General features: G+C 51.8%; 1 protein-coding gene across 1 annotated transcript in view; it reads left to right on the top strand.

Moving 5' to 3' along the window:
- The first annotated feature begins 6178 nt into the window (after nt 1-6178).
- The window catches only part of SPG11 (SPG11 vesicle trafficking associated, spatacsin), a 1688331-nt gene continuing 1681371 nt past the window's right edge, over nt 6179-13138 (top strand). Inside the window, exon 1 of the mRNA XM_069624201.1 lies at nt 6179-6292. The gene's annotated coding sequence lies outside the window, so the exon portion shown is untranslated. The remainder of the gene's footprint in view (nt 6293-13138) is intronic.

The raw sequence follows: 13138 nt of genomic DNA, 5'->3' as shown, positions 1-13138 counted from the left end.
CCAAAGCGCAAAAGATGCCCTCACAGCTCATTTTCTCCCCCAACTGAACCCGGACTATGAGACTTTCATCTTCTGCACCACCATACAGGCAGCAGACGAGACCCTGGATGCCTACCACACTCGGTTAAGAAAACTGGCCATGTCCTGCGAGTTCACTAATGTTGAGAGGTAGATCAGGAGGCAGATCATTAACGGCGTACACTCAGAAAAACTAAGGCGCCTAATACTCAGCGAGAGAGGCATCCCCCTGCAAGGAATCCTTGAATTAGGACGACAAAGGAAACTAGCCCACACCAGAGCGGCCAACATGGAGGCCACTCTGCACAGACTGCAACCTGTCCTCAACACAGCCATGGTGGCCCAGATCACCAACAAACAATCCTCGAGGGATGAATACAGTGGGGGCTATGGCCAGAACAGGTGGCAACCGCGCATTCCTGGGCCCACAGAGTGTGGCTGGTGTGGTGGCCCACGACATGGCCGCCGCAACTGCCCTGCGCAAGGCACCACCTGCGGCGCCTGCGGCAGGAAGGATCATTATGCAAAGGTGTGCAGATCATCGGGCGCCTCCACGCAGCCCCCACAGAACATTTCAGACAAAAACGCGACCAAGAAAAAGAAGCAAGCCAGTGCAAGGAGGGTCGCAGTGGCCAAATCTTCCACGGAGGAAGAAGGGGATGATATCTCGACATGGAAGCAAGTGTCACGATGCCCGCTCCCGGGGAGCCGGCTCAGGCCCTGCGTCCCCGAAAGCGGACATCAAGTCCCCGGGGAAGGTCCCAGCAACCCCTTATAGGGGCCCTTTGGACAGCGTCCTGGCGCCTATGGCGCCAGGCTCATAGAAAACGTCAGTCCTGGCGCCATAGGCGCCAGGCTCATTATGAAAGTGTTTGGGTGCACTTACCTGATGCAGACCATGCTGCAGAACTCCGGCCTCCTTGAGGCCTGAAAGGAACTACTTTACCTGTGGGACTCATTTACCACCCGGGCGTGGTCGGGGAAGGATACATACCTGATTGGAGGAAGGACACATTCTAGGAACTTCTTCCAAGGCTATTTAAACCACACCCGATCAGCCACACGTGCTTCGCGTTGTTCTGCATCTAGCAGCTGGACGCTCACCGTGTCTGCTCCTGCATCTTGACTTCTGCCACACCTGCCAGCATCCTGAATCACCTGCAAAGGAAGGGAACAAGAGAACAGAAGAAGGAAAAGGCCTCACCTGCTAAATCTGCATCCCAGAGACATTTCGCCGACAATCCTGAAAAGGAAGACATTTATTTTTAAAAGCACATCGCATCGATCGCTGCAGCGCCGCACTCTACTCACCTTTACAGGGCGCCTCCATGTTCAGCAGCGACCATCCGGATTTGCAGTCGCGCCCCAGCGCCTAGGGAGAAAAAGACAAGAACAAAGGTGAGAGAAAGAAGGGAAAAGGGAAGCTAAAACTCCATGTCAAGACTTACCTGTTGAGTCATTCCCTTTTCATTTCGGGTCCGCGCCGCATCCAGGCATTTTCGGACCCCGTCCCCTAAGGGGAAAAAGACATCAGCGTTAATGAGTGAATGAAAAGACATTACCAAAACACTCATTAAAGACTTACCTGATTTCCACAAGGATTTCACCGCTCACCTCAGGTCGGTGCCTGTTCCCCGGCATTCCGTACCCCGGCCCCTATGGGGAAAAAGCATTAGAACATTAATGCATGGACACTTATAGAAAAACTTACCTGGAAGCCAAGCAAGTTTGGTTCTCACCCATCCGAAAAGCCAGTGACGTAACTGGATACCAACGCGCCCCTGCATCAGAAGCAGGATGGAGAGCTCGTCCTTCCAGACCCTAAGGTGAGACGCTACGGGGAAGCACAGAAGGGTTTTGAGGAGGGTGAGAGGGGTAAGTGGGAGGCTGATTGCATTACCCCGCAGACAGTTAACCCCCTATTCTCACCTACAGAAGGATACTTCTGCGAGTCAGCCAGATCTGGGGCCCGGTCCAGTCCGTCTTCCGAACCCTGCGCATCACCTTAGACGAGGTCACAGCAGCGCGAACCAGGCCAGCGCCCCCGTGGGAGTCAGGTGAGCGTTACAGCAAGATCCCGGCAAGGACAACGAGAGGAAAGGAAGAAAGATATACCTGGTGTCCGCATTAAGCCAAGGTCAAGAAACACAAAGAAAATCTGTCCGAAGGCGCAAGTGCATGGTCACTGTCCAAGACCAGTGCATTCTCATGACCATTGACACCGGCGCTTCGGTGAACGTGATGCCGACAAGCATATTCCAGACTCTAAAGCCTCAACCAGTCCTGAAAAGCACGGACACGCTGTTGTATGCCTACGGCAGGCGGAAGCCCCTACCAGTCATGGGCAGGTTCCGCACCACGCTGGAGCACGGTGAAAACAGACGGTGGTCGAAAGTCTATGTCGTGAAGGCAGGAATCGAAAGCCTCCTGAGTGGGGACGCCGCAGAAGATCTGGGAGTGGTCAAATTCATCTGCCACATTGATGAGGCCGAAGAGGTGGAGAAAATGCTAAGTCAATACCCTAAGCTGCAAGATGGACTAGGCTGCTTGAAGGGCAAAACCATCCGGCGGCATATTGACGAAACAGTACAGCCGAAGACCGTACGGCATCGGAGGACACCTTTCCACATGAGAGAACAAGTGGAGCAGGAACTCAAGGCTCTGGAGGAAGCTGGCATCATAGAGGCGGTGTCGGGGCCCACACCATGGGTCTCCCCGATGGTCGTCACGCGAAAGCCTAAACAGCTCGGGAAGGTCCGGATTTGCATCGATATGCGTCTACCTAACACTGCCATCAAACGAGAACGCCACATCACCCCAACGATCGACGAAATCGTGGCGGACCTCACAGGGTCTTGTGTTTTCTCAAAAGTTGACTTGAAAGCGGGGTATCATCAACTCAAACTCCACAGAGATTCGCGCTACATCACAACATTCTCGACGCATTTGGGGTTAAGGAGATACAAACGCCTGAGCTTCGGGATCTCGTCTGTTGCTGAAGTGTTCCAGCAAGCTATCCAGGAGGTCATCAGGGGCATCCCTGGGGTCCTCAACGTGAGCAACGACATTCTGATTCACGCCCCCGACAAGAAGGAGCACCTCAAGAGGCTTCACACCCTACTGGGCAGACTACAAGAGGCTGGACTGACCATACACAGGGAGAAGTGCGAGTTCCTCAGATCGGAAATCACTTTTTTTGGCTACAAGTTTGGCAGCACGGGCATCTCCCCTGATCCCCAGAAGGTCGCAGACATCCAGGCGGCAAGCCCACCGATGACCCCCACAGAAGTACGCAGTTTCCTAGAGATGGCAACCTACTGCGGGAGGTTCATTCGAAACCTGGCCACCCTATCTGAGCCACTACGGGAACTGACGAAAGCAAACGTCAAGTGGGACTGGGGGCAGAAGTGCCAAGACTCGTTTGAAAGTATTAAAGAATCCTTGTCCGTCGACACCAACATGGCGTATTATAACACCGAATTGCCCACAGAACTGTTCGTGGATGCAAGCCCCGTTGGGCTCGGTGCCATCCTAATGCAGGTGACGAGAGAAGGGGAGAAAAGACCGATAGCATATGCCTCAAGAGCCCTCACGGAAACCGAACAGAGGTACTCCCACATTGAGAAAGAGGTCATCGCAGTGCTGTGGGGGTGCAGGCACTTTCACCTGTACCTATATGGGCGGCGATTCACGGCAGTCACCGACCACAAACCCCTACTACCCATCTTCATGGGAACGTCATCACACCCTCCGGCACGGATCACCAAATGGCTACTACATCTCCAGCAATACGACTTTGATCTCATCTACCAACCAGACAGTGGAAACCCTGCGGACTTCCTCTCGAGGCACCCGCGAGCGGCAACCCAACAAGAGATCCAAGTGGCCGAAGAGACAGAAGAACATATATGCCAAGTGGTTCGTGCAATGAGACCAAAGGCGGTGAGCATCGAAGACATCGAGGCAGAAACCAACAAGGATCCCTGCTGCAATCTAGTGAAAGATGCCATAATCTCAGGGGACTGGAAAACCTTCATGAGACACACACACAACAGAACAGCGGAGGCAAAAGGATTTCTGTCCGGCATGTTCACCGTCCGGCAAGATTTGTCAATCACAGAAGGCGGAGTGATACTAAGGGGTAACTGCATCGTAATCCCTCTCAGAATACAAGACAGGATAGTGGCCCTAGCGCATGAAGGACACCAAGGGCTGGCAAGGACAAAAGCCCGCATACGGCACAGGGTATGGTTTCCCCAGATCGAGGAACGGGTCGAGACACTCATCAGTACGTGCCTAGCCTGTCAGATAACAGGAGCCCCGCCAGAACCAATTCTATCGGCGGCACGCGGCCGCTCTCGGTGGGAGGCCATCAGTATTGACTTCTACAAGCTACGGGAAGGCCTCCACCTCTTGGTAGCCGTTGATGACCACTCCCGATATCCGGAAGTTGAAATAGTCGAATCCACAGCAGCAGAAGTGGTCATTCCAGCCATAGAAAAAATGTTCGCAACTCACGGACTACCAACCTCCATCAAAAGTGACAATGGGCCACCGTTCACCGGGGAGGAATTCAAAAACTATCTGCAGGACCTTAATATAAAGTATCACCACATCATGCCGAGGTGGCCCCAGGCCAACGGGGACGCCGAACGCTTCATGAGAACCATTAACAAGGTGCTAAGGGTATCCAAGGCGAACGCCAGCCCATGGAAGGTCGACCTCTACCGATTCCTCAGGAACTATCGGGTTACCCCCCACAGCACAACCGGCATACCGCCGGCAGATCTCATGTTCGGCACCGTCATCCGATCCTCGATTCCGCATCATCCAAGCAGGACCCCGGACGAGGTCAATGAAGGACGCACGGAAATGAGGAGGAGTGCCAATGCCCACATGAGTGGCAAGAGGAGAGCGAGGCAGTCCGATCACCAGGTGGGGGACCAGGTCGTCATGCTACGAAACCCCACCAAATCAAAACTCGACACCAGATACGAGGAACTGCCATGGACCGTCAGCGATCAGCACGGAACCATGGTGACTGTGACCCGAGGACACCGTCAAGTGACGAGGAACTCGTCGTGGTTCAAGGCGGTGCCTCGCAACCTGTGGACTGACAGTGAGTGCCATCTGGAAGAGGAGGACGCTCAGCCCAGCGAAGACGAGCCTAGGTCCATCCCGGATGAGACAGGAGCGGCGGATGGAACCTGGGAAACGCTGGAGGCCCCCGGCCTCGAGGACCTGCCCAGTGAAGGTGAGCCAGATCAGGAGCCGGGGGGGTGCAGGCCCCAAGAAGGGCGGTACGGTCTGAGAGCGGCCACGAGACCGCCGGCCAAGTTAAATGACTATGTGTGGTAGTGTGAGGTACCTGGACCACGGACACTATGGCCGAGCACTTATTGGTTAAGAGCGTGAGCAGATGTTTGCACTCACAGTTGATACAAGTTAGTGTTATGCTTGTTTATTTTATAATAAAGGAGGAATGTTATGTTCTGCCCTGCGTCCCGCTACACGGTGACGCAGGGCGTGCTAAATAAAAGCCCCGCCCCCGCGCTCGGAAGGCAGTTCCGGGGCAGACCATCCACCCGTGTGCGTGCGAGTTATTGGAGCTCCCGCTGGCGCTGCGCCACAGGCCGTGCGGCCTTGCCTAACTCCTCCAGCCCTTGTGCGCGCACGCCGAGGGCTGGAACATAACACCTTCTCAGTTTGAGTAGGCTAGTTCCCATTATTATGCAGGACTTGGCCACTAAGGGCAAAAGGGCCATTTCTCTAATGGGAACTAGCCTTCTCAGTATGAGTGGGCTAGTTCCCTTTATTATGCAAGACTTGGCCACTAGGGGGCAAAAAAAGGGCCATTTCTCTAATGGGAACTAGCCCACTCACACTGAAGCAGCTATTTCCCATTTGAGAAATGGCCCTAACAACCGATGGTCCGTTTCTCGGAGGGGAACTAGTATCAACCATGAAATTACTCCGAAACCTGCTCACTGCTCCGGAAATCACACGGATGACATCAGAGGTCACGTGAAGAAGAGTGGGCGGGCCCTTCCTATGGTCCGTTTCTCGGATGGGAACTAGTCGCTACCCAATGTGTATCTCCTACTCTCTTGAAAGTGGTACATTATGTCCCTCTTCTATTTTCATAGTATGGGATGTTGAACTGAAAGCGACTGCAGTTAGATGGCGGCTTTCTGTTGTCGGAAGTATTGAGATGGTCTGAGGGTGGCATTAGAAGAATCAGTTTTATTAGAAGAAGACAAAGCAGACCGTGAATGTGCGTGAGTCGGAGTCCCACTACCTATGAATATTAATGTCTCAAATTGATTACAATGGCCGTAGTGCCTGCGTGTTGCTACGTTTACATATAGCTTATCACATTACTCGCCCGTGTCCGGTTCTCAAAATGCTTACCAACGCGATCGCTTCATAATAGATTCCAACATGGTTCCAAATTCTAACTGTGTCGTTTTTAATCCGGGTCCAGCCACTATGCAGATCAGACAGTGGGCAGTGCATACATGCCAACGTTTTTCCGCAGCTGTGAAAGAGATTTTAAAACAGAAATCTGGAGAATGTACTTGTCCCACTGGATTTAATAGGGTATATACTTTTCTAGGAGGGAGGAAATAAAAAATAGCACTTTTTTTGTTGAAAAAATCGGTAGTCCTCCCTATCCCCAAAATCGTGAGGATTGGCATGCATGGCAGTGTCACACTCAGTAGCAAGGTAGCGTGAGCGGTCACACTGCGAGTGAGGAGTTGATGGACAGGGTGAGACTACAGAGCTACAGCTGGGTTGGTGTGACAAGCTGGCAAGGCTGAGTAGTTTGAGGACTGTGGCGTCTCAAGTATTATGTTGGGAGGGATCACTGCAGGCAAACGAACAAGGGAATCTATCCTAGCAGATAGATGTCACCTGATGTTTGTTCCTAGCAAGCTGCGTGAAAGGTCCATCCTTCTGTTACTGGTCCATTCATAACCCAGTGTTATAAGGCTTCACAGATGTCACTACTGCATTTTCTCACCCCACAGTGCTTCCTGGTGTGGGATTGCATTAGCTTTGAGCCATGCCCCAGGCCGCCCCACACATAAACACGCACACCAGGTAGAGATACGCAGGACACGTCTAGTCTGTATTGGGTCCCAGCGGCAACTGCCGTCCGGGGCCAGCGTTTATTATCAACCCTCATGCGCAAGCCGGAACGAGGCTCGCGCATGCGCATAACATATACGTACTACGCAACATCCCTCCTTTTCTTTAAACAAGAAAACAATTAAACATAAACGTTGCAACAACCCAACATGAGTGAACACAAACTGTCCTGAGCCTGTTAGGACGCAGGGTCCATGAAGTAGTCTCGGAACCTTGTGGGGCATTGGTGCCCTTCTCTGCTCGGGTACCTCCGACTGCCCTCTGGGTACGGCAAAAGGCGCTTCTTGTGGGGCACTCCCACCTCCATCCGGTGCCGCTGTCGGCTGGGTGATCTCTGGGTCTGCTTCTTCGGTCATCCTCGCGAGTCCCCTCCGGCTGGTTGATTTCTATTTTCTTGAAATAGGACACATTTCTCGTTACTGTTCCTCGCTCGTTCGCCGCAGTTACCATGGTTCCCTTTACATGTGTCACCCCGAGAGGCTGCGGTTCGTACCTGAGGAACAATTCCCCTTCCGGATGTCTATTCCTCACCAGCACAGTGTCTCCTACTCCGATCTGTTTTTCCTGGAGAATCCTCTGCTCACTTTCCTTCTCGTTCTTGGCCTGTCGCTCCTGCCTGACTCGTTCGTCATCAATTACCCCTGGTGCTCTTCTCTCCATCTCTGGTATTAGTCCTCTGGGGCAGCGGTTGAACAAGGCTTCTGCCGGTGTGACTCTTGTGGACTGGTGTGGGGTCGTCTGATATTCTCTCAGGAACTCGAAAAGATTCTGGTGTAGCTCTGCTCCTCCATTCATCGAAATCCTAAAGGTTTTATTGAGAGTTTGCATGAATCTTTCGGCCTCTCCGTTCGCGGGGTAACTCTCCTGCTTGATGCCTCTTTCTTCAAGGTAGTTGGCAAACTGCTGTCCCTGAAACGGCGGGCCATTGTCCGAGCACAGTTCCAGCGGGAACCCATGAGTGGCAAAGATCCTCTCTAGTGCCAAAATTGTGTGATCACACACTGTCGATTCTACCAATTCAACTTCTGGGTGTCTGGACCACTGGTCTACCACGGCCAGGAAGTACATCCCCCTTCCATTGGACCCAAAGTCGGAGTGCACATTTCCCCATGGCTGTTCGCTTCTCTCCATGGACCTTATTGTTGGACCTCTTTCAGCCGGGCTTGCAGCCTGGCAGGGTACACAGCCGCGTACGAATTTGGCTACGCACCTCTCAAGGTCGGGGAACCATACCTTTGGTCTCAGGCGCGCTTTTGTTTTAGCCGCACCTTTGTGCCCATTGTGTGCTAGCTCCAACACCCTGGTTACTAGGGCTTGCGGGATGACAATCTGTCGACCTCGTAGCAAGAGTCCATCCTCTGCCACCGAGAGTTTTCTCTCTGTTTCTGTGAGAGCTTTGCTTGCGTACGCTATGGGGCGCATATGTCCTTGTGTGTCAGCTTGGAACAGTACAGCGCCCAGTCCCACCGGGCTGGCGTCTACAACAATTTCCGACTCGCTGTCTGGGCTAAAATAGGCCATTGTTTCTTGGCCAGACAGCACATTCTTTATGTCTGTAAATGCCTTCTGTTCTTTGGCAGTCCATGTCCATGCTACATCGTTCTTTGTCAGCGCCTGCAAGGGCTCTGATAGAGATGCCAGATCACGAATGAACCTCCCGCAGTAGTTCACCATGCCCAAAAAGCTTCTAATTTCTGATGGTGACTCTGGGGGGCCGCTTCGCGAATGTCTGGCACCTTTTCAGGGTCCGGAGAGATGCCTCCGGCGTGGAAGACAAACCCGAAGAACTCTATGCGGTCTTTGAAGAACTCACACTTCTTCTTATGTAGAATCAGGCCTAGACCTTTTAGTCTGTCCAGTGCTCGTTCCAATCTTTTCAAATGCTCGGCTTCCGAGGGCGCAAAGACCAGGATATCATCGCTCATGTTCATTACCCCTTTTAGTTCTGCCAGGACTCCACGAATGACATTTTGGAACACCTATGCCTCTGATGAGACTTCAAAGCTCAATCTTTTGAATTGGTATAATCCTTCATGGGTGGTGAAGGTGGTAATGTAACGGGACTCTGGGTGAAGTTCCAGCTGATGATATCCCGACCTTAGATTTAACTTGGAAAACACTTTGGCCCCTTGCAGTTCACCCACAATGTCGTCCAACGTTGGTGTGAGGTGTCTTTCCCTGTTGATGGCGGCGTTTGGTAGCCACATGTCAACGCAGATGCGCACTGCTCCCGGCTGTTTGGGCTTGGGCGTCACTACAATCGGGGACACCCTACTCTTTCTATGATGTCCATATCAATCAACGATTGAAGTTCTTTCTCTACTTGTGCCCTCAGATGAAATGGTATTCTCCTATGTTTTAGGGCTGTCTACCTTACTGACCCATCAATATGTAGTCTGATCGGATCTCCCTTCAGTTTGCCTATTCCATGGAATAGGTTTTCGTACGGGTTTAGCAGGCGGTCAATATCAGTTTGATATACCGACATGGTGAAATGGACAATGTCTAATGCTTCTGAGGCGGCGCAGCTTAATAGGGAATGTGGGCTTACATCGGTAACAAAGAATCTGGCCTTGATTGTGTTTTGTCCATGGGTGACGGGTGTTATGAAGACACAGTGGATTGGCAGAAGTGTGATTTCCCCCCCCCCAAAAGTGTATATATATTTGCTTTGGAAGGTTCAAGTTTTGGAGGGCCTTGGAGGGGGGCCTCATAGTGATCTGCTGCCAAGACACAGACCGACGCACCTGTGTCAATCAAAACGGGCGTTGGTGTGTCCCCAATGTTTACCGTGCATGTTGGTTGTCTTCTTTTATTTGCCCCTGTGGCAATGTTGGAGATGAAAAAAACGTCCTCCTCTTTCTCCGCAATGTCTAATTCCTGCACCCCTTGTTCGATGGCTGCCACATTCCTAAATTTTCTGGGATTTTCCCGACTCACTCTCGCTGGTCCCCTCGAAGTGGTCCCCAGAACAGCCGCTCTACACACCCTTGCGTAATGGCCAGAAGGCACATTCTTTATGTCTGTAAATGCCTTCTGTTCTTTGGCAGTCCATGTCCATGCTACATCGTTCTTTGTCAGCGCCTGCAAGGGCTCTGATAGAGATGCCAGATCACGAATGAACCTCCCGCAGTAGTTCACCATGCCCAAAAATCTTCTAATTTCTGATGGTGACTCTGGGGGGCCGCTTCGCGAATGTCTGGCACCTTTTCAGGGTCCGGAGAGATGCCTCCGGCGTGAAAGACAAACCCGAAGAACTCTATGCGGTCTTTGAAGAACTCGCACTTCTTCTTATGTAGAATCGGGCCTAGACCTTTTAGTCTGTCCAGTGCTCGTTCCAATCTTTTCAAATGCTCGGCTTCCGAGGGCGCAAAGACCAGGATATCATCGCTCATGTTGATTACCCCTTTTAGTTCCGCCAGGACTCCACAAATGACATTTTGGAACACCTATGCCTCTGACGAGACTCCAAAGCTCAATCTTTTGAATTGGTATAATCCTTCATGGGTGGTGAAGGTGGTAATGTAACGGGACTCTGGGTGAAGTTCCAGCTGATGATATCCCGAACAGTCGCTCTACACACCCTTGCGTAATGTCTGGGTGTGCTGCATCTGCCACATACTCTCGCCTTCGCTGGGCATACTCCCACGTGAGGCAGATCATACCCACAGTATTGGCAGTACTGTGGGCTAGAAGAGGTCGGAGGGCCCTCAGATCTTTTCTGGCCCCATCGTGACTTCACCAGTGTGGGCCAATCAACAGCGAAAGCTTCCTCACTCTTACCTGGGCGCACCGCAGCGTCCATCTTGGCTCCCCTGCTCTCAGCCAGCTCATACGCCCGCCCAGTGTCCAGAATCTGTGCTAGCGTCAGGCCGGGCTCTCTGAGGACCTGTCTCCTCAGTTTCCCTGAGCTGCAACCTTGGATTAATTGATTCCAGGTTCCTCAGTCTTGCACAGAATTGGTCTAGGGACTCCTCTCCCAGCTGCTTCTCAGCGCACATACCAACTCTATCGAAATCCACATTCGCCATGGGGAGGAAATGGTTCTGGAGGGCCTGTTTGACAGCAGCATATGTGGTCGCCTGTAGGTTTAAAGAGTCAAATATTCTGTGTACTTCTGTTCCTGCTGAGTACAATAGTGTGGCTACTTTTGCATCGTCCTCCGTCTCCCCTGTGGCTCTGAAGAACATTTCGAGTTTTTTCACCCACATCAGCCATTTTGGTCCAAGTTTGGAAGGGGGCCCTGAAGTGCCCAACTCTGGCATGGGCGCCAAAGTACCTTGTTGCCTGTGTGGTACTGGCGCAGGTGCCAGTAGACACAAAAAACCCCAATGAAGTCACCACAGAATTCAATGTTGTTGCTGGGTTCCGGGTTGACTCCGATGTATAATCCACGTGAGGAGTCTGGTGGACAAAGACTGACACCGGGCGATGAAACTGGAGAAAGGTAGCCCAATGTGAGTATACCACTGAAACTGAAACTGAACAGAACACAGTACTGAAGGATCAGGAAGAAGCAATCCGGGGGCAGGCGCAGGTCTGGTACACAAGAGAGGATAACGAAGACAATGGGTAAGGCAGAGCAACCCAAAGGCAGGCCAGGAGTCGGTACACGGAAGTCAGGAACAAAAATGCAGAGGGGCAGAAGGCAGGAGAACGGGAAAGAATGAATACTAAGAAAGAACTAGAGAAAAGAAACGGAAGACGGAAAGAATGAGAAACGGGAACGAGGGTAGCAAGGAGGATGGGAGGAAAAACAGAGAGAGAGGAAACAACAAGGAAGAGAAGGAGGGCAGGCAGAAGTGAAGCTCGAGCTAGAGCAAAGAGCGCGGGCAACAGCAAGCGGCAGAACCAAAGGACGTTGCAACGCATCGAGAGCCGGAAGTGGAGAAAAAAAAAAAAACAGCGTCGGACGCACAGCAACAAGAAAACTAGACCTGCACACGATGCTGCAAGGAACGTGATGGAAACATCAATGGCGGACAACGTTTCCATCGGTTCCAAACCCGCCATCTTCCCCAAGTCATGACAGTATGCCCCCTCCCAAGACCTACACCCCCAGGTTTACCCGGATGATTCCGGTGGAACTTACGCAACAGTATTGGGGCATTTAAATGGGATCTGGGTTCCCACGAATTCTCTGACCAAGGGTATCCCTTCCAATGTACAAGTTATTCCAAACGTCCCCTGTGATACCTGGAGTCACATATCTGAGCCACCTCGTATTCTTCCTTGGAAGAATCCGGGGGCAAAGGGGCATTTCTGGAGTCGCGAACTCACTTGTCGACCAAAAAAACGGTTTTAACTGAGAGGTGTGAAAAACCAGGTGGACTCGGCGTAGACTTGCGGGGAGTTGAAGGCAGAATGCCACAGGGTCTATATTGTGGGTAATCTTATAAGGACCAATGAATTTAGGGGACAACTTGGAAGGGCGTACCCATCGTGTTAAAGATTTGGTAGAGAGTAGTACTTTAGATCCGACTTCCCAACCCGGAATGGCTCTACAGTGTTTATTGGCCTGGGTCTTGTTACGCTCTTGAGCCTCCTGGAGACTCAGTTTGGCTTTCTCGTGGGCTTCATGAATAAATGTTATAGAGGAATCAATGGAGGGAATGTTGGAGATGAGGCCCGCTAGGGGTAGAACAGAACGTGGGTGATACCCGTAAGTGCAGAAAAGGGACTCATCCCTAGAGTGGAATGGAAGGAGTTGTTGTAAGAGAATTCTGCGGTTGGAAGGAGTTCGACCCAATTGTCTTATTGCTGATTGACAAAGCACCGAAGGTACTGTTCAAGAGTGCCGTTAAGGCGTTCGGTTTGTCCATTGGATTGGGGATGGAAACCTGAAGTCCATGCTCTTTCAATCCCCAATCTCTCGCAGAAGGCCTTCCAGAAGCAGGAGGTGTACTGGCTACCACAATTTGAGATAATTTTGGTTGATATTCCATGAAGTTTGAAGACATCTTTTAGG

This window comes from Ambystoma mexicanum, chromosome 11, assembly GCF_040938575.1.
Source record: "Ambystoma mexicanum isolate Mex_15411 chromosome 11, UKY_AmexF1_1, whole genome shotgun sequence".
Taxonomy (NCBI): domain Eukaryota; kingdom Metazoa; phylum Chordata; class Amphibia; order Caudata; family Ambystomatidae; genus Ambystoma; species Ambystoma mexicanum.
Note: the sequence above shows the minus strand (reverse complement) of the source record. Positions and strands in the feature narration are given on the sequence as shown.